The sequence below is a fragment of the Schistocerca gregaria genome, chromosome 3 (genome assembly GCF_023897955.1).
Source record: "Schistocerca gregaria isolate iqSchGreg1 chromosome 3, iqSchGreg1.2, whole genome shotgun sequence".
Lineage (NCBI taxonomy): Eukaryota > Metazoa > Arthropoda > Insecta > Orthoptera > Acrididae > Schistocerca > Schistocerca gregaria.
The window spans coordinates 503989496-504011441 of record NC_064922.1 but is presented as its reverse complement, the minus strand read 5'-3'; positions in this window follow the sequence as shown (position 1 = coordinate 504011441).

Sequence of the window (21946 nt, the reverse complement as noted above, 5' to 3'; positions counted from 1 at the left end):
ATCCAAGTTCTGTTTACAGTATCATGATGGTCGCATCCGTGTTTGGCGGCATCGCGGTGAACGTACATTGGAAGCGTGTATTCGTCATCACCATACTGGCGTATCACCCGGCGTGATGATATTGGGTGCCATTAGTTACACGTCTCGGTCACCTCTTGTTCGCATTGCTAGCATTTTGAACAGTGGACGTTACATTTCGGATGTGTTACGACGCGTGGCTCTACCCTTCATTCGATCCCTGCGAAACCCTACATTTCAGCAGTATAATGCACGACCGCATGTTGCAGGTTCTGTACGGGCCTTTCTGGATACAGAAAATGTTCGACTGCTGTCCTGGCCAGCACATTCTCCAGATCTCTCACAAACTGAAAACGTCTGGTCAATGGTGTCCGAGCAACTGGCTCGTCACAATGCGCCAGTCACTACTCTTGATGAACTGTGGTATCGTGTTGAAGCTGCATGGGCAGCTGTACCTGTACACGCCATCCAACCTTGCAAGCTCTGTTTGACTCAATGCCCAGGCGTACCAAGGCCGTTATTAGGTCAGAGGTGGTTGTTCTGGGTACTGATTTATGAGGATCTAGGCACCCATATTGCGTGAAAATGTCATCACATGTCAGTTCTAGTATAATATATTTGTCCAATGAATACCTGTTTATCATCTCCATTTCTTCTTGGTGTAGCAATTTTAATGGCCAGTAGTGTATGTATATGTAGAAGAGCCGTAACGTATCTGGGCCCAGCGGAAATACCCTACATTCTCGACGGCACACGCGCGCAGTAAAATTCGCTATTAAAGCGCGGAGCGCTCCGCCGCTAACGTACTCTACGCTGAAAGCCGGCCTGTGTCGGGGTGTCACTGCGCGGTCCTGGCCGCCCACGCGCGCCGCCGCGGGGCGTGGGAACGGCGGCGGCGGCGGCGGCCGGTGACATCACGCCTGCCGCCCGCCACGCCACGCCACAGTCCCGTCCGCGCGATTAATCTCGCGCCGCTCCGCAGCCGCCTCCCAACGGACACCGCGACGGGGTCCCCCCACCCTCCTGTCCGCTAATGCCGTGTCCGACCACCTGCCGACTACCTTCGGCCGCTGTCACTGCGGACGCCTCGGTCAAGTTTCTTCTCCGGTCACTGTGGCGCAACTAGTCACTTTACGACAGAACGGTGAAAAGTTCTCGGTCTCTGTTCATTTTTCACGTAATAAATCCTCTTGCCCTGTTCTCGTATCAAGCACGAAGACAGGTTTGATGCAGCTTGTAATGACCGAACCGTGAAACAGGCAGAGAGAAAAGGAACTTTATGAACACTAAAAAATGGGAAGAGCACCGGACCATCCGTCTAATTTTCATGCAGCTAAAGTCTTGCTGAGAGTGTTGAATAGAAGGCTATATGGCAAGCTGGATAGAGGGATTGCAAAAGAGCAGTTTGTATTTAGAAGAACAAAAGAAACAAGAGATGCTATTCACATGGTTCTGAGCACTATGGGACTTAACTTCTGATATCGTCAGTTCCCTAGAACTTAGAACTTCTTAAACCTAACTAACCTAAAGACATCACACACATCCATGCCCGAGACAGGATTCGAACCTGCGACCGGGGCGGTCGCGCGGTTCCAGACTGTAGCGCCTAGAACCGCTCTGCCACTCCGGTCGACAAGAGTGCTATTGACCTGTTAAGAACTATAGAGGAAAGATATGTGAAAAAAGGTAGACAATTTTGCTGTTTTTATAGATTTAGAAAATGCTTTTGAAAAAGTTCAGTGGAACAAGCTGATGAATATTTGGAAGAGGAAAGGAGTAGATTGGAAAGAGAGACGACTGATACAGAATCTACAGGGTGACCAAAAAGTCAGTATAAATTTGAAAACTGAATAAATCGCAGAATAATGTAGTCAGAGAGGTACAAATTGGCACACATGCTTGGAATGACTTGGGGTTTTACTAGAACCAAAAAAATACAAAATTTAAAAAATATCCGACAGATAGCGCTTTATCTGATCAGAAAAGCAATAATTAGCATAACAAAGTAAGACAAAGCAAAGATGATGTTCTTTGCAGGAACAAAACCAGAATCACGCACTTCCTCGAAGAAAAAAGGCCCGATAACGGTACATGTGGTAAGTCCAACACATACCGTGACTTTCTCGTAGTGCAGTGGAGTTTCCACGACAGTTCTAGGATTTTAGGTGGCCCAAATTCTGCAATTGTGGGCGTTGACAGACCCTCGGAGCGTGAAATTAGCTTCGTCGGTCCACAGCACGTTACTCAACCAATCGTTATCTTCCTCCATCTTTTGAAACACCCACACCCTAAATGCCCTCAGCTTCCCCAAAATCGCCAAGTAACAGTTCATGATGCTGATGGATTTTGTGCGGATAGTATCGGAGGGTACGCCTAAGTACCATCCAAACAGTAGTGTATGGAATGCCAATGCGACGTGTGACTGCACGAGCGCTGACTTCCCCGTGCGTAGATGAACCCGCTACAGTCTCCATTTCTTCCTGAACTGTTTCAGCAGCATTACGCTTTGTGCTCGGTCGGCCACTACGGGGTCTATCGTCTAAACAACCCGTGGCTTCGAGCTTCTAAATCATTCTCGCCACAGCTGCACTTGTCAACGGACGTTTACCTGTTCGAATCCCCTTCCTATAGCGATAGGATCGAAACGCTGAACGAGCACATTCCCCATTCTGATTATACACCTTCACTAAAAGCCCCTTTTCAGGTAACGTCAACATACTGCGACTGCTGGCGCATCTGATTCTCTCTCTCATTACAGCTCCTTTTATACACGATTGTCACGCGCAGTCACTGACGTTTTGCTGTCCAGCGCCATCTGTCGGACATTTTGTGAACTTTTTTTCGGTTCTAATAAAACCTCATGTCATTCCAAGCATGTGTGTCAATTTTTACCTCTCTATCTACATTATTTCGTGGTTTATTAAGTTTTCAAATTTATACTGACTTTTTGATCACCCGGTATATTTACACCAGAAAGCAAGGATAAGGATTGGAAATGAAATGTCAGAAGGAAGCAACACTGGACGAGGTGTTAGACAAGGTTTTTGCCTTTCTCCGCTGTTGTTTAGCGTATACCTTGAAGAGATCATTGTGAAAAGCTAAGATGGGAAAGAGGAATATGTATTGGTGGAAAGAGATTAGAATGTACAAGATTTGGTGATGACATGGTATTAGTGGCAGAAAGTGAACGGACACTGGATAACACGTTGAAAGATCTGAATAACGCTTATGTTGAATATGAGATGCAAATAAAGACAGCAAAAACAAAGAGTATAGTCATCTGTACAAGACGCAGACTGTCCAATATTAAAATAGGACAATCTACCATTAGCCAAGTAAGTACATTTAAGTATCTGGGAACCACAACAACTGAAGACTTGAGATGTCACCAGGAGGTGAAAACTCGAATTGCTATAGCGAAGGAGGCATTCAACAGAAAGAGGAGACTCTTATGTGGGATATTATAAAAAGGATTAAGGAAAAGGCTTGGCAAATGTTTTGTCTGGAGTGTGGCACTATATGGGGATGAGAGGATGAAAAAAGGTTAGAAGCAATTGAGATGTGGATGTGGAGGAGAATGGAGAGAATAAGCTGGACGGAAAGAGTGAGTAAGGAAAGAGTATTGGAAAAGGTTGGTGAGAGAAGATATCTACTGAAGTTTGTAAGAGAACGGAAACAGGACTGGTTGGGAAATTCATTGAGAAGGGAGTGCTTGCTAGCAGATGCTTTGGAAGGATTGGTTTGTGGGACAAGACTGAGAGGAAGAAGGAGATACAAGATGGTAGATGACATAAAGGGAAGAGGAAATTATGCAGACCTGAAGAGGATGGCAGAAGACTGGACAGCCTGGAGAACTACCATGTGAATACCTGTCTTTTGGCAGAACACTGATGATGATGATATGAACAATAGCTGTAAGCTTTGTAACTTCGGTTGAGGCGTACAGTGCAACTCGTCCAGTAAGTGGTCATTCTCATTGAGAAACCGCTGATTTCACGCTCACTGATGGCGAACGATGGCGAACTGGAGGTAAAGAGTGACGCAGTCATCTACCGACCGTAGGCAAACAGACTCAAAACCTGAATGTACGGGTCCTCAAACGTCAAGCAAGACACAGTCCAGCGAGAAGAGTTCGAGACCGAGAAGAGTCACATCGAGCAGCTTCGGATGACCAATAACCTACAGCAAGTCCTACGTAAGTGAGCATTATCTTCAGTTAAGGTTCTACTCTAAGATAGGCCTTGGGTTATTGGTTTCCATTGTACGTTTTGCCAAATGTGCCTATGTCTTCATGTTACTTTCATTGTGAAGATTACCTGAATCTAAGTATTCCATTAGAGAAAGGGCCATTGTAAGGTGTTTTGCCGCCCTGAATCAGATCTAAAAATCACGCCCCCTCTGTATGAATAACGTCGACCTTCGCGATATCCCCCAGCCCCGCCACCGTCACTACCACCATCATCTAACGACACAACATTGTGTACGACCTATTCTCCTTTTATTCATTAAACTAAGGTCACAGAACGTCACTTTTCACGCTTTGCCTATGCGTGCCTCCCGACCTTGGCCATCAAGTAAATAAAAGTGGAATTTGCAACTTTGACTGTTTCTTCATTGTACTGATTAACAAGAATTGATGCTCTACAATTACTTTAGCATACTGGAAGTAAGTACGTATTTTTATCACCAGTTTTTGGAATTTCGCTAAATAATTGAGTAGCCCAGATGCAAAAGCCGCTAACTGCATTCCAAGTGAAGATGACATAATCGCGAAAAACTGTCCCATCCAAACTGTTAAAGGAAAAGACTTCATTTGTTTTCGAAAAACGAGCAAAAAATGATTAGTTGCACGGTATTAATGGCGGAAATCTGAGATTGTGTTTTATACTTTAAATTCTTGAGTGAAATATTGACTTAGCGGATTTGGCACACGATTGGTGTAGTTAGCGGGTTTTGAAAACATATCTATCCAATTACAAAACAAACATTCGGTTGCAAAATCCGGTACTCTCTGATATGATAGTAATTATTTAAATGTGGAATTTAATTTTTGCGAATCTAAACAGAATACGTTCTATTTCGAAGATAAATCAGAAAATTCTACAAAACTGGTATATAAAAACACGAAGGTGACATTATTTTACTAGGAAGAACTTACTTAACGTCAAAAAGAGAACAAATGTGAATGTTCAACATTAGGTTTTGTAAAGAATACATCATAGCATTTTTGACAACACAAAAAATTGTAAAAATAAAATAAAGTTTAAATTGCATCTTAGTAAAACGTCGACAAGATTTTAGAAAAGAATGAAATTGGCGGAAAGTTGTATGTTAGTTAAATCGGCAACAAAAAAAATTTAGGAAATGAAACTCTCTGAAAATTGCTTTTAAATGACATAGACCTCAACACATTCCAGCAACACAGATGTTTATCCAAAACAGAACGGTAAGAACACGAAAAATATTATTAAAGCAATGAAAACTGTGTTGACACTTATTGTTAAGGCTTACGTGGGAGGATTAGTGCAAGTTACTGACAACTGACATTTCCTGATTAAAAAAGCCAAAAAAGATTGTGTTCACGAAAATCATGAACAACAACTTTGAAGGTGGAGATGGGAAGAGCACCCTGGCCCAACACTAATCACAGGTGGTGTAGAACTCTCAAAAACCGATCTCGGACACGTCGAAAAGCTTTTGGAGCTTCACTTTGGCGAAGTCTGGGCGACCCACGACAAATTCTCAAATGCTACACTGAGGTGTCAGACGAGCAGAAAGGCAATCCTAGAGTCGCTCCTGCCACTGCCAACCTCGAGGAGAAGCCGTAAAAGATTTCAAAAATCTTCCATAGTCAATGTTTCGTCTACGTTAACTATCTGAATAATTCCTTTACCTCATCACAAATTCTTTCAATCTCCTCTTCGTTTGAGGAGCTAGTGGGAATAGAAATTAGTTTTACTGATGGGTAATGAATGGTGTAGTGTCTTTCTGGCTTACGATAATGTGTTCGTTATGCTATTCCTAGCAGCCTTCTCTCATTTTTATTTTCATATTCAGTATTAATCTTACGCCTTCCTTACTACCAAGTGACTTTGTGTTGAATACCCTGTACTCATCTGACCGTCAATCCTGTTCTTCCTGTCCCCGCACTTGACTAATTTGCGCTGTTCCTAACTTCAACGTAGCAACGTACATTTTTAAATTCTCTAAACTACCCAGCCTACTAAGGGATCTAACATTTCACGGTCTGACGCGTAGAATGCCAGGTCTCTATTTCATGACGACTACATTGTCCTGAGCAGACCCCGGCTGGCGTTCTGTCTTATTGGCGGACTGATTTCCCTCTGGATCATCTTATACAAGAGAATGATATCACAATCAAACCATACAGTACAGGTGCATGTCCTCGGAAGCAGCAAAGGCTGTACTTTCTCATTGCATTCTACCACTTGCAAAACGAATTTATCAAGATGGTATTGGGTTGGATACCTGCTACAGTGCCAGATCAGGAAGCATCCCGACTGTTGACCCTACAACTACGGAAACAGCTGTTGACCTTTCCGCAGATAACTTTCCGTTGTGGTTACAAGTAGCGTACGAATGCCTGTGTCATTGAGGCAGGCGAGTTACTCCACCTCGACAAGGTCCATTGTTGTGCAAGGAAACTATTCTAGCGGAAATGGGTAGAGTTTGACCATGAGACACCAGTCTATATTTACTTGCCTTGTTGAGATGTTCATCAAATATACGGTGATAATGTGTAAAGCTTCGTGGCACTTGGATCCTAATAGGCTTGAATACATTCTTGTAGTCGTTGTGATATGAAAACAAACAGGCTCCAGAACATCATTTTCAAGAATTTCTTGCATTACCTGGAACATTTTCTGTGTCTGTTAATGATGATTTTTGATGGAGGCTAGTAGGAAAGTCTTCACATCATGGCCTAGATATGCTCTACACACAGCAGCTCAGGAGACCGGGCAAGCCACTCGAGTTTTCAAACACTTCTGAAGGTTTCGAGGTGTGAACTGCTGCGTGAAACGTTACTTCATCCTGTTGGAATACACAACTTGGTACAATGGTCATGAAGAGTACTACAGCTTTTACCATTCTTATGACACGATACCGAGCATGCAGCCTCTCCTCAACAACTGCCAAATCAATACTGCCATCACAGCCAACAATTCTGCACATGACGAATTCAGTAATTAGAGAATTATGAGTCTCGAGAATTGCTGCTTGCTGTGATCTGTCACCTTGTCGTCTAAAGGAACGTTGACGTCAATCTGCCTGCAACAATGGGAGCAGGATTCATATCTGCCCAGAATGCCACTCGATGTTGCAGTTCATTCTGGTTGTACACCATGCACAGTTCCGTGGTCTGTGGATGGTGTTAGCGGTAGCAACTCGAGATATCAACTCAGCTTCCAGTGATCAGTTCCTCAGAAATTTTTGTGACGCTGTGCCTTTAACCTCCGCCAAGATTGATGTTGACGTGAGCTGCCCCTTCAGCAGAGCCACTGGAATACCCCTATGACCACCTCAGGGTGTATCAATCTTTGCTTTATTATTGTACTGAGGGGTGTCTCGTCACCATTCGTTCTGGAGTCATTATCCTACAGCAAGTGTGTCTGATCTGCCGGTCTGATTTTACCATGTTTCTCGTACCAATGATTCCATCTTTCTCAAAGTCCTTAAAGTGGTGACAAGCTTCAGCAGAGTGAGTTGCGATATAAATTTTTTTTTCTAACATTAGACCTCACGTAGTCACACCATTCTTCATATGCAGGAATAGCTATTTTCTGTATACTTAAAATAAAATTGTTTACGGATGAATTTTAGTCGATGTATCCGATAGGCATGGTAATACTAAGGTATTAGTGTGGTACCGTTCGGTCAGGGTGTTCATGTTGTAGAGCTTTCCATTGCGGATGTTGCGTTTCTAAGCATTCTCTTTCAAATCAATAAACTTTATACAGTTTTCTGTGTTGCTGATACAATCTCTTGATAGGTCTAAGATCTTTTTCTTGTTATACATTTCTTTTGATGTTTCTTTTGATGTGGAAATAACTGTGCGTCAGATAAGGCAAATGTGATGGTAGGGTACATAAAATGCCTCAGTTTTTTCGTAATCCATAACAATTTTCGCGTAATAACATTCTCCTGTTGGAAGATTATTTCTTTCTGTGGGATTACAGGCTATTTTAACGTCATTTTCATCCATTTTGATCAAACATTTACGTAGTTAATAATAAAGGAGAATCACGTTCACAGTCCTGAAATCGCTGGTCATAACATGTCCATCGTCTGAAATCGACGTCTGTTATGGAAGATCGTCGGCTTTCGCTCAGTGTTTCTTCTCTTATGTAACGTTCCTGGTATGAGACGGTGGTCACAAATCTCGTCCACAAAAACTAATGCGATGAAAGACGAATTTATATTAAGTCAGTCTTAATATTGCTGAGAAAATCATTTTCGACATTCATTTTGTCAGTAGTTAACATATATGGCGCCCATTGGCACAAAGCTTGCTCATAATTAACCCTTCATGTAAAATGCAAGTTCTTTTTCTCTTGCGTAGAATGTTTCTTTTTTCCCAGGTCTTGAGTCTTCTGACTGGTATAATGCGGCCCTCCTCGTTTTCCCGTCCTGTGCATCAGCTCAGAGTAGCGCATACGTCTACATCTGCATCTAAATGCCGTTGTACGGTGCATCGCGGAAGGTACCTTTCCTGTTTCACTCGTAAATGAAGCAAAGGAAGAAGGACTGTCTATATGCCTCCGTATAAGCCCTAACTCCTCTTGTCTTTTGTTGCCGGTTCTTAAGCGAAACGTGCGATGGTGGCACCAGAATCGTTCTGCAGTCAGCTACAAATAACAGTTCTCTAAATTTTCTCAAGTGTTTCGCGAAGAGAACTTCATCTTCTCTCCATGGATTCTGATTTGAGTTCTCGAATCATCTTCATAACACTCGTGAGATGATCGAAGTTTCCGGTAACAAATCTAGCAGCATACTACTGGATTGTCACAATGTCTTCCTCTAAGCTGACCTGGTGCGGATCCCAAACATAGAATAGGTCGCACATTTGTTCCAAAGGAGGTCTCTTTTACAGATTAGCTAGACTTTCATGGAGTTCTCCCAATAAACAGAAGTCGATCATTCGCCTTCCCATTGCCGTACACACGTGGACATTCCACACTTCATATTGCATTACAACGTTAAGCCATGATGTCTTACAGACGTGAAGACGTCAGGCAGCACATCACAAATACTAGATACGAATATTACGGGATTGTTTTTCCTACTCATCTACAGTAAAGGCGGTTCAAATGGCTCTGAGCACTATGGGACTTAACTTCTGAGGTCATCAGTCCCCTAGAACTTAGAACTACTTAAACCTAACTAACCTAAGGACATCACACACATCCATGCCCGAGGCAGGATTCGAACCTGCGACTGTAGCGGTCACGCGGTTCCAGATTGTAGCGCCTAGAACCGCTCGGCCACCTCTGCCAGCTCATCTACTGTAACTTACATTTCTCTACATTTAGGACAAGCTGCCACTCGTCACACCATATATAGATTCTATTAAACTCATTTTGTACCCTACTGTAGTCACTTAACGACCACAGTTTGCCGGCCGCTGTGGCCGAGCGGTTCTAGGCGCTTCAGTCCGAAACCTCGCCGCTGCTACGATCGCAGGTTTGAATCCTGTCTAGGGCATGATGTGTGTGATGTCCTTGGGTTAGTTAGGTTTCAGTAGTTCTAAGTCTAAGGGACTGATGACCTCAGATGTTAAGTCCCATAGTGCTCAGAGCCATTTGAATCATTTCGACCATAGTTCCCGTCTATTACAGCATCATCAAAGAGTCGCAGGTAGCTGCGCACCCTATTCGTCAGATTGTATGCGTTAATGGAAACGCAAATGGTCACATCACGTCTGCCTGTGGCACTCCTGACTATAACATCTCTCTGGTAAACACTCCCAGTGGACGACTTTGTACTGGATTCTATTACTTCAAAAATCTTCACGCCGTCCACCTAACTGCGAATTTTTTCCGTATGCTCTGACCTTCGTTAACAGTCAAAACGCTTTCCAGAAATCAAGGAATATGGAATTTGCCTTCATCTATTGTTCTTAGGATATCATGAGAGAGAGGGACAAGATGAGTTGGGCACGACCGGTGCTTCCTAAATCCATGCTGATTTGTGAACAGAAGTTTTCTGTCTCAAGAAAATCTATTGTATTAAAACCTACAATATTTTCAAGAAATATGCAGCAATCAAATGTTAATTATGCGGATCCATTTTTTTTTACACTTCTTATACCTAGGTGTCCGCCGAGCTTTTCTTCCAGTCACTTGGGACTTTGCGCTGAGCGAGAAATTCGCCATAAGTGCAAGCTAGTTAATGTGTTACATAATTCCAATCTGCATCTTCCCTTACACTTCCTGTCGTCTACGGAAATCTTTAGTTCAATGTACATTATTTCCTGTCGTCTTCTCAAGCATCCCTTCTTCTGATTAATATTTTCCACATATTCTTTTATTCCTCGGTTCTGTGGACACCCACCTCCTTTCTTATCTCATTGGTCTGCTTATCTTTTGCGTCCTATCACATATCTAAAGCTTCATTTTTCTTGTAATATGGTTTCCCCACAGTCAGTAAAACGCTGTGTTCCAATTGTACTTTCTAAATAACATATAACTGTATAATGGAAACAACATTGTATTATTTATACACCTGCTTATACCATCACACTTGACTCAGAGACTTGGGCTGACAAATGATTAATCTTACACATTTCCTTTGGTTGAATCCATAGTACATCATTTACATTAAGATCTCAATAATATTCGTTGTCAAGAATTCCTTAGACTTTATTATGTCATTTAGCTTCTTCTCTTTTTATACAGAAACATCATTATAGAGCGCTACCAATCCATTTAGTTATATTAATTCTGATTTATGTTTTAATTATATTCCTTAAAATGGACGCAAGCTAATAAAATGAAGTGGTGCACCACATTCGGGTGCATAGGTTTGTGTTGTCCAGAGATATTTGGCGACAAGGAAAGTCAGTGGGTGGAAAATATCGTACTTTCCGTTAGAAGAAGGTGAGATCGACAGAGGGTCGATGCTCCTGATTTATTGTGTAATGATCTCTTGTGAACCATATTTAGTGCACTGTGGGGTGTTTCCGCAGGTGTGACCAGTACTGGTGTTATATGAAACAGAATGTTCATCTAATGTTAACTCAAATTAAGGAATAGCCTCTAGATTCACGAAGGCCACGTCTGTTAATTACGTGAGCATAATATTGGGGGGGGGGGGGGGGAGGGAGGGTAGTGTCCGAGAAAATCCCACCAAATCTCATTTAAAGGGGGAGCGGCAATGTAAATTCATGCCAACTTTTTAATTCAGAGAATATACGTTGTAAAGATGGACAACATTTTATTTCACATAACTAATCTTGAGCGTAGGTAATATTAAAATGCTCAGTAGCCTTTATGACCTCTTGGAACTGAACTGAACGTTCTACATGCTCGGAATCCCCCGAGTTGAAATAAGTGCTGCACAACGGCCAGACTTCATTTGGGTAGTTTTCTGGTGCCGCTCGCAACCATTGCGTATTCGTCAGTGAGTCAGTCGTGATGTTTTGCAACGCGTATACAGCCGATGTTACTGTATTCAACATGAATTTGTATCAAAAGCATTGCAATTTCTCTGTAAAGCGGTATGCCGACAAATCGAAACACATGTAGGGGCAAGAAGTTAAATGTTTGTGGCAGGAAGCTAAGCCGAAATCCACCGAGTAGAATTTTTTAGTGATCATGTAAATCAAGGGCTTCAAAAGCTGCGTAATCGTACAGTTAAAAGGAAGCTACGAACAATGTCATCTTTCATCTGCAAACTAAGTGAAGGTTTAATTGTGCATAAAATACCAGTAGAAGATAATTTTATTACGGATCCATCGAAACGGTTAATAATATTTTCGTGGAGCCTTTTTATCCATCTGTGTCTGTCTGTCCGTCTAAATACGAAATACTCAGGACTTGTAGATTTTAAATAGCATTTATCATCATGTGTTAGAAGCACTGTCTAATACACTTTACAAATAAAGCACTAATTTATTAAAGTGTTTCAATCAGTGTTTAAAATAAATAAGCACACATTTTTCCGTATTTTTAACCAAATACGTGGTTGACTTTACTTGGGAGGGCGGGGGGGGGGGGGGGGGTCCTTCGAATCACATGCCACTAAATCTTACTAAGGAGGGAGAGAGGTCCAGATTTTAAGGGAAACCTCTCAGTTAATGAATGGACGTCCCCTAAATGTCAGCTATAAGTTCCACAGTTTATTTTTAATTATAGAGACTTAAAAGGTCTGAAGTGCTGGGTTTGAGACCTTAACGTTTGAGGTCTGTTTAAGTCTGAGTAGTATGCAATGTTAATTGTGGCCTTTGCTTGTATTTACTTTTACCAAGTGACCGAGGCCAAGTGTGTGGACTAGACACCACTTCAAGTGTGTAACCTATCCCAATTACCGGACCGGAGAAAGAGGTTCTACAGTTTACCGTGGAATTCGAATCAGGTGCAATTCGTGGCGACTCCTCACACCGTTGAGAGGAAAAATTTAGGTTAAAAGCGTACTGAAAATTTTCGTGGTCCGGGTAGAATTCGATCCAGGGACCTCTCGGTTTCAAAGCAAGCGCTTTATCATTAGGCACCAGGGCAAACGAAAGAAGAGGTGAGACGCTGTGCTCTTGTTCAACCGTAACATTACCACAGTTGCAATGGGATCTGAAGTTTATCCGTATTCAACGTATTCTTATGTACTGGAAGAGGTAAAATACTAACGGCAGGTAGAATAATACTGCAGATGGAAAGCGGTGGCTGGAAAAAGATTGGTAAAATAACAAATCTTCTCAGAGATAACTTCTGGAAATAACTTGTCCAGACTTTTAAGCTCGTGCTGTAAGCGAAGACATTACGTGACATGGTGATGACTGTGGCCCGTCAGGAATTGAATACAGGTATGTGCTACACATCACGACATTCTCGGACATCTGCAGTGGGCAGTGAACCGACCTTGGCGCTGGAATTGTTGGCTTCGAGAGACACTTGGCCAAGATCAGAGGAGCCGCGCTGAAGTCCATTAGTGACTGGGATGTCACGGTCTACGCTTCTCGACTTAAAACAAACTCCGTCTCCACGCTCAGTTGTGGCTGAAAAGCCGTGAGCAAATAACCGCTGCCAGAATGACGAGGCTTTCCGCGGAGGCGTTTGTGACGAACGACTGAACTAAAAAGTAACTTTTATTCCCCCTGAGGAGCTCATGATGTCCTGCAACATAATCACACTACGAAAAACTCGCGAACACCTGACAACTGCATTTGTAAGTGCTGTGCCTCGTTCCTATGATTAATGGGAGGTAAATACCGTTCATTGTCATCTTCTCTTACATACCGACGGTGGGAAACTAAAACGCCAAAGAACTTCACAGCCAATTCATGAGATAGCAAAGTATCAATTGGTGCTTCGTAAGAACAGTCGTTTCTCTATGCGAACCACAGCCACACAACGATTGCAAGTTTCCTGCAGGCACCAACGTGGGCACAGACAGGTTCAGCGTCAATAATCGTAAACTAATGTTTAATAAGTTTATTTATCAGTCACAATTATTCTACTTTTTTATACTGCCGCATTCGATTTCATTATAAATGTCATCGTTAGATCATTTTATAATAAAAAATAAACGATTGGTAGACAATAAAGTTTTAATTCTTACCCCGAAAATGTAAGGGTATGTAATTAATTTTTTCTTTGTTTGCAGGTATATGCCTCCATTTCTGGGATACGTACAAATCCACTCATCATGGTGCCGTAGAGGATCTATAGACGAGCCAAAACGGTATGGTGCAGCTCATTGGTAAGGTAGATTACCATCCGATAGATAGAAGTAAAACAACTCTGCAACAAAACATATTGAATTGCTGAACGTGTGCGGTAAAAATACACCGCTACTTAAGGTATTAGTTAAGTGGTGCAGACGCTTCGATTGTGTTCCAACGAGTCTTAATGGCGGACGAAGTGGCAGATCACCTCCCTATAAAGAAATGGCAACCGCAAGAGATGGAGACCCTGGTGCATCACTATCTACATTACAGTAGAGAAAGCGAAAGTCAGCAGCGCAGGAATTTTCAGCACCTTTCACCACAGCTGTACCTCACAAATGGCACTACCCGATGGATTTCGCGACTGCCCATACCCATTCACAAAGTCTACCGCATCGACGAAGCTGCGAAAAAGTTGAAGTCCACATGGCTTCTTTAACCACTTTGTGCGATTGCTGGATGTATCCCTCTGGACCTGAGGCGAAGGAGTAAAGCTATCAGCGGCAACACGTGAATTCAATACCACCGAAAGGGCGGAGACGTAAGCTCTACCGAGCTGGTGGAGGCTGAGTGTTTCTTGGGACTTACAACCATTCATTACTTAAAGTCAAGCCCTTAAATATACTCCAGATAGTGCATCATTAGCGTATATGATAAAATCTATGTAAAATACGTGAATGAATCGTTAAAAAAACTGACGTATGACTGGCTTCTACTCTGGTCTTTTTTGCTCCCTGTTCGCTCTCTCAACGGACCTGCAGAAAAAGAGGTTCTATATCTAAGTCTGTAAAATATTTAATAATTGTAAGGGCGCCTTATTTCACTCGCTTCTGTATTCATTATGTTCTTGTCTTACTAACTGTGAAACATCTACATGTTTACAGCTAATTAAGCCGTTAGAACTGGTCGGTCTGTTGACGCGGCAATTGTGCGCCATCAACCTGTTGTCGAATATTTTCAAAAGTCAAATCTGCAGTTGTGACTTTACAGTTTAATACTATCACAGTCCTGCGTCACCAAACTTCCCACTTACCAACGACTACTTCTACCCTTGACTTTTACAAGAATTTGAAAATCGGAGGTAACGTTACGTTATTCGACACAGTCTACAATTTTATCGTTAATATAAAACTCTACGCCTCTGTGTCATTCTTATTATACTCTTGCTGTCGTCAGTGTAATGTGTCCCACCTCAAGAGCAAATTACCTTCAAAAACTAATTCATCATTGCATTTATTTTCTGTCTGAAGGATTATTACAGACTGCTGTACAGCAGCCATCGACATATTTTGCTTGTTATGTAACAAACCGTCACAGAAGCATACCTCCGAAATGTCTTCACGAGGGTACAAGATGAATTATCGGTGGCATCTGTCCAGGGTGGTTTCTTGCTCCATATCATCGCCCCAGCTCATTCTGCTCATGCTGCTCCTTTGGGCTTTCTGACTTCGATTCTCCCGTATTCTCCTGAAGCGCCATTCAGTAACTTCTTCCTGTTTCTCCATATCAAGAAAACCGTTAGAGGCAGCATTTCCAGAGTGACGAGGTGACTTCGTAGTGCAATGTATTCTGAAGAGACAAACCGTAGGCATCTACAAATCACCGATGGTTCCCCATAAATAGCCACAGTTGGAAAAAAATTGTCGCGTTGATAACTGAATATGTAAAGAAAGATTATGAGCTCGTTTATGGCCACAGCTTGATTTTTAGAGATGATGGTTAGAACTTTATGACTACTCATCGAATATCTCTCGTCAAATATATATTGTACCCACCCACCAGTTGAACTGGACATACGTCTTTTATCTCCCCCCCCCCCCAGCTTCCCCCCTCCTTCCGGTATTGCTGCCCATTTCCTCCTCCACCTACTTTGTCCACCTCCTCGTACTTCCACCTCTCTCTGTCCATCGCCTCCTCCTCTCCTCTCTTTACATCTTCTCCTCTCCCCTCTCTCCCTATCTCTTCCTGTCCACCCTCTTTGTCCATGTATTCTTTCCCGCTCTCCGTGTCCATATATCCCCACCCCACGTCCCATCTCCTCTTCCAACCCACCGCCTCTATGACCTTGTAATTGCAAATCCAGATTCTACTGTAATATTCCAATCACAAGTCGATGAGCCAGAAAGAAATATAACTTTTTGATTTATACGAAAACCGTCTGTGAAGAAGAAAACAAAACCGCACGTTACTGTGCATACAATGTCTGTTTAAATATATTTACGCGAGTAAAGAGGAAAAATTTGTTTAATGTTTAATTTCCTCGCTATTGGAGTTAAAACTGAAGGCGACAAAGGAAACATAACCGCACATTTTACGGCACGGCCAAAGAGATCATTTCCTTTCTCGTAGTTAGTTTTAACACGAAACGTGGGCATTGTTGTTTGAATATATATCCAAACGTTTGTAAAATCTTTTTTCCTACTCGAATACAACGTTGTGTTAAATTTTCATGGCAATCGACCGGTTACTTTTCAAGTATTGCGAGCACAAACATACGCAGGCTGAAATTTTTACGCTAAGGTATCTAACATACATTACTTTTTATGACACAAAAAGTAAGAATATGCTAGTATAAAAAACTGCCAGTCGCTCTCTCCCGCTCCTTCCTACATTTGTAACTATACAGTAACCCTAATATCTCCTTTTTATGATGCAAAAATTAGTAGTCTTCAATTAAAGAAAAACTGTCGCTCCTGTCTCTCGCTTCTTCCGATGTATGCAGCTATACAGAAATCCTACTAGCTGCTGGTCAGACTCCTGGATGGTACTCTAATATACTTAGCACATACAAACGGCATCTACCACGAAGGAGAGGAAAGTAAAAAGGATTTCTCTCGAATTATTAAGGAACTGTTTGTCGTGGCTATTAGTGCGCAACTGTTTTTCGATCTTGAACTGTGTTCTTTCGCTGTGACAAGTTTCATTGAAATTGATCTCACACGCCACCAATAGCAGTTCTTCATGTTTTTCCCACGCATAGGTATCTAAAAGCTCCGCATCTTCTCTTTATCGTTTTCTCTTATAAGGCCCGCTTTGTAAACGTATCAGAAACTATTGTTCGCTGTAATTATTTATCTGGACCCCTGAAAATGCTGTACAAAGAAAGCCTTCATAATCACCATATCGAGGACTGTCTGTGAGCTGTACAGTGTGAGCGAGGATCGTACCGTTGGCAGCGTGTTATAAGCTCGGACACGTTGTAACTAAGTCGATATGGTTCGTATTCTTGTGGCGTGAGGTACGAATTCGTTGTTAGTTTTTGAGGAGAATTCCATACTTGCATAGAGTGATCAGAAACAGTCCGAAAAGCTATTAAGAGTTTTTCTAAAAAAAATTCTTCATTTTGCACCGTTTCCAAGTTAATTACCATTGAAGTTAGACAATAAGACCGTTGCGCGCACAAAAATAAGCGCCCCGCTATGTACAATTACCTCAGTTGCTCCCGCAGTGTAGATGATAGCTCTCGAGACTGCTCAGCCTTTGGCTAGGTGTCCTTACTACCATCCCGTGTCCAATTTCGGTATCGCTCCCTTGTTCGGTTTTAGGAAACCAAACGAAGGACACTTTTGGCGATGCCGTCTCTGGCGGGCCGGTTGAATTTGCGAGCGCAACGGCCTGATAGGCTAACTTCAATGCTAATTGACTCGGAAACGCCCCAACGTATCGAATTTTTTCTTAACATTTTATTTTTCAGCACAACTCGTCCTGCAAAACCCTTATTAGCTTTACAGACTGTTTCTGAACATCCTGTATATTGTGCGTAGCACGAAATGACACATCACACATGAGGTTCATTCTAATGAAACCTGGTCAGTGCGTCTACCTTTGCCTTAGACGTAAGTGACACCACGTAACTGCGGTTATGGTGGCTCCATCTATTTGTAGAGAGACCGACGCGTGCAGACGATTGGTGTTGCATAGAGCCTGACAGGTTACCGTCCACTACTGAACGTGCAGGCGAGTAAGCAAGAACAACGAGGAGTGATTCGAATTGTGGCGGCGGAGGGAGGTGCAGGCCGTGAAATGTGTCGACGGATGAAGGCTATGTACGGTGAGTACAGTCTGGGTCGTTCAAGTGGCTCAAACGATTCCTCGAGGGGTGCGAGTCACTGGAAGACGTTGCATGTCCTGGTGCCATCACACCGTAAATGGTTGCGGAAGTGAATATTTTAGTCTTGGACAATCGCAGAACGAGATCCATTGGGTTCTGGGTATTAGCGTGGGCACCGCCCACGCTACAATGCCCACACACGGCCAATGCAGTGAAGACGACATTGCGTCAGTTTTGGTGGGAAACGATGGAACATCCACGGTACAGCCCCGACCTTTCACCGTGTGACTTTCATATGTCTGGACCTCTAAAGCAAGCTATTCGCGGACATCGATCCGCAACGGACGACGAAGTGTACGACTGGATCCAGGTCTGGATCCGACAGCAGCCTACTAGCTTCTTCAAGGATGGAACAGACCGGCTAGTATCGCAATGAGATAAATGTGCCAACAATTTTGGCGACTATTTTTGAGTGTGTGTTCTGTGTATAAGTAGATTTTTTAGTTAATAAAATCGTTACCATTACTTTATACTAGTGACCGGTTCCATTTGAAAGCCCCTTATACTATAGACACATTTGTATTTTATGGCCGGCCGCGGTAGTCTCGCGGTTCTAGGCGCGCAGTCCGAAACCGTGTGACTGCTACGGTCGCAGGTTCGAATCCTGCCTCGGGCATGGAGGTGTGTGATGTCCTTAGGTTAGTTAGGTTTAAGTAGTTCTAAGTTCTAGGGGACTAATGACCACAGCAGTTGAGTCCCATAGTGGTCAGAGCCATCTGAACCATTTGTATTTTATGATCATAAGTTTTCTAATGTGGCATAGATTTCTACTTAAGATTTTATATTGTAATTAGCATAACCAGACGAAAGAACTCTACATAAATTAACTACAAGCTGTAACTTTCTGCAATGACACAATCGTCCAACATCTGTGGGGCCGTATGCAGAGCACTGTAAGGTGGGATGACCAAATAGACACATACATAGAAGTTTTTGAGCGTTACTATTGATTAACAAGCTTCAAATCATGCAATTTTCTTATTATCATACGGCCTGAGTGACCGTGCAGTTCTAGGATCTACAGTCTGGAACCGAGCGACCGCTGCGGTCGCAGGTTCGAATCCTGCTTCGGGCAGGAATGTATGTGATGTCCTTAGGTTAGTTAGGTTTAATTAGTTCTAAGTTCTAGGCGACTGTTGTCCTCAGAAGTTAAGTCGCATAGTGATCAGAGCCATTTGAACCATTTTCTTCTTATTATCAGTAAGTCATTGTGAGCATTACAGTAAAAAAGCTGAACCAAAGGTTACCACCAGTATCAGCACGGCTACAGCATCATGAATTATTGACTGTTTAACAGGTTTCAGCGTGCACATATAATGGAGTGTATTGCCATAAAGAAAGGCCTGCTATTCCAGGCGTAGTCAGTCAGGCGTTGTTCCATACAGAGTGTATTAATGCAAGGAGGCTTTCTTCACCAAGGCAGCCGAGTATGTTTGTGCAATGACTCTAGCCTCACATTCCGGAGCAACTGCATTCGAAAACCAGTTCAGTCATCCCGAGTTAAAGTTTGCCTGATTTTTCAAAAATCATTTAAAGTGAATTCTAGGGCTGCTCCTCTGAAAAGGAAACGACTGGTCATCTACTCTGCCGTCGTCCAGTCAGAACTGATGTTTCGCCTCTAGTGATGGAAATGTAAGACCTCCTATCTATCAATAAAGCACCACAGTTCCGTCCCATGAGATTCTCTAATGCGGTGTTTCTTGCCACATTACTTCGATTTAGCCTTGTCGTTTGGCCATTAGTTTACGCTAGCCAGTCATACGATTTGTTTCGTAGCATTGCCTACTACTCTCTAGTATCTTTCGGAATGTTATAGCATCGTTACTCATCCACAACGTGATGAAGTGGTAACTGGTGTTGAAGTTACCATGCTAGGGAAAGATAGTTAATAGTATTTGGCGATAGCTGTTGCTAGACATGTGAACCAAGGCAGACCACTCCTCATTAACGCAGGAGATTTGTGTATTTACTGCTGGGCTAGTAAGCAAGGTGGAAGAAACTTCTCCCAACTGATGTTCAAATAATAACTATTGATTTTGACACCAAGTTCCCAATGCTGTAATATATGTACTGCATATTATTTTTCAGTGCTATACAGCCATCAGACATAAAAGTATAATATTAATGTTGTAGATCACTTTAATAAGGTTTTTAATATTTACTGTTGCTTTACTTTGTACGTTGTACCACGAAAGCGCAATGTGATCGAACAAGCGAAAAGTTTCTCGCGGCTGCGACTGCCTAAAATTGATCTCGAAAAAAAAAAAGTCCAATTAGCCAAAGTGTTAATAATTAATTACTGGTGGATCTGCCTATTTGCAAGAAAACGAATTGATTTTTGTTTTATTACCCAGACATGTTTCACCACAGTTGTGCTACCTTCATTGTTCTTGTTTTTATTATTTCCCTGACATACACGCCTACAGGTTATTTTTAAGTTAAGGAATATAACACAGCAGATTTTTTGGTCATTTCAATTGTATGCCACACTGTAACGAACAATGCCCATTATCCCCCTTCCAGCAAATTTCTGATTCTCGGAGTTCAGACGTTGGTAGTGCGTCTACACTCAAAGTTTTTGATCAAAGCGCAGTCGTGCGCATAGAATTACAGATATGACAGGTGTCTTTTCTCCCGAACTTGCCTATGTGCGCACTCTATTTAGGCTACTCTTTTTCACTCTCAATAGTAAACGCCTGATGCCCTAAAGTTATCGAACAATTGCAAAGTAAAAGAAATGAACCATCGCATAGCAGCGACAGAGTCTATTATTCTTTATCTTTGCTGTCCTTGCGCGGTACCTGTAAATCTATATGTACATGTATCGATTAATGGTATCAAAAAAAGAATTCCGTTGTTTCTAGACAAATGAGGTTTTTGGCGCCTCACCTTTTACTGTTTGTATTCCATGAAAGGCGGACGCGGACTTACTGCGTTCCGCAACTGTACTTTATATTTTATGTCAAACGTGAGTGAATATGCTAATTGTTATTTTTTCCAATCAGAAAACATGTATTTTCTTGTAACTGATTACGAACAGGCAGCATCAAGAGGTCATTTCGACTGTTATGTATAAAGTATCTAACCACAATGGTCATCTATTGTAATTTAATAGGGAAAGAAAGTACGATCACGCTGATGGGCCGAACGCAGCATGAGGCAGAAGAACATTATCGTTTTCCTATTATTTCTGAACCAACTTTTTTAATTGTGTAGTGTTGCATTTCTTTTAAAGTCCATAAATCTTCTGGTCCCTTAGTGTTGCTCCGGGTATGAATACATCGCGAATATAAAAATGCACAGAAATGATAATGTTTCTCTTATTTAGGTATTTAACGCTTAACGTATGTTATTATACACTCCTGGAAATTGAAATAAGAACACCGTGAATTCATTGTCCCAGGAAGGGGAAACTTTATTGACACATTCCTGGGGTCAGATACATCACTGACAGAACCACAGGCACATAGACACAGGCAACAGAGCATGCACAATTTCGGCACTAGTACAGTGTATATCCACCTTTCGCAGGACTGCAGGCTGCTATTCTCCCATGGAGACGATCGTAGAGATGCTGGATGTAGTCCTGTGGAACGGTTTGCCATGCCATTTCCACCTGGGACCTCAGTTGGACCAGCGTTCGTTCTCGACGTGCAGACCGCGTGAGACGACGCTTCATCCAGTCCCAAATATGCTCAATGGGAAACAGATCCGGAGATCTTGCTGGCCAGGGTAATTGACTTACACCTTCTAGAGCACGTTGGGTGGCACGGGATACATGCGGACGTGCATTGTCCTGTTGGAACAGCAAGTCCCCTTGCCGGTCTAGGAATGATAGAACGATGGGTTCGATGACGGTATGGATGTACCGTGCACTATTCAGTGTCCACTCGACGATCACCAGAGGTGTACGGCCAGTG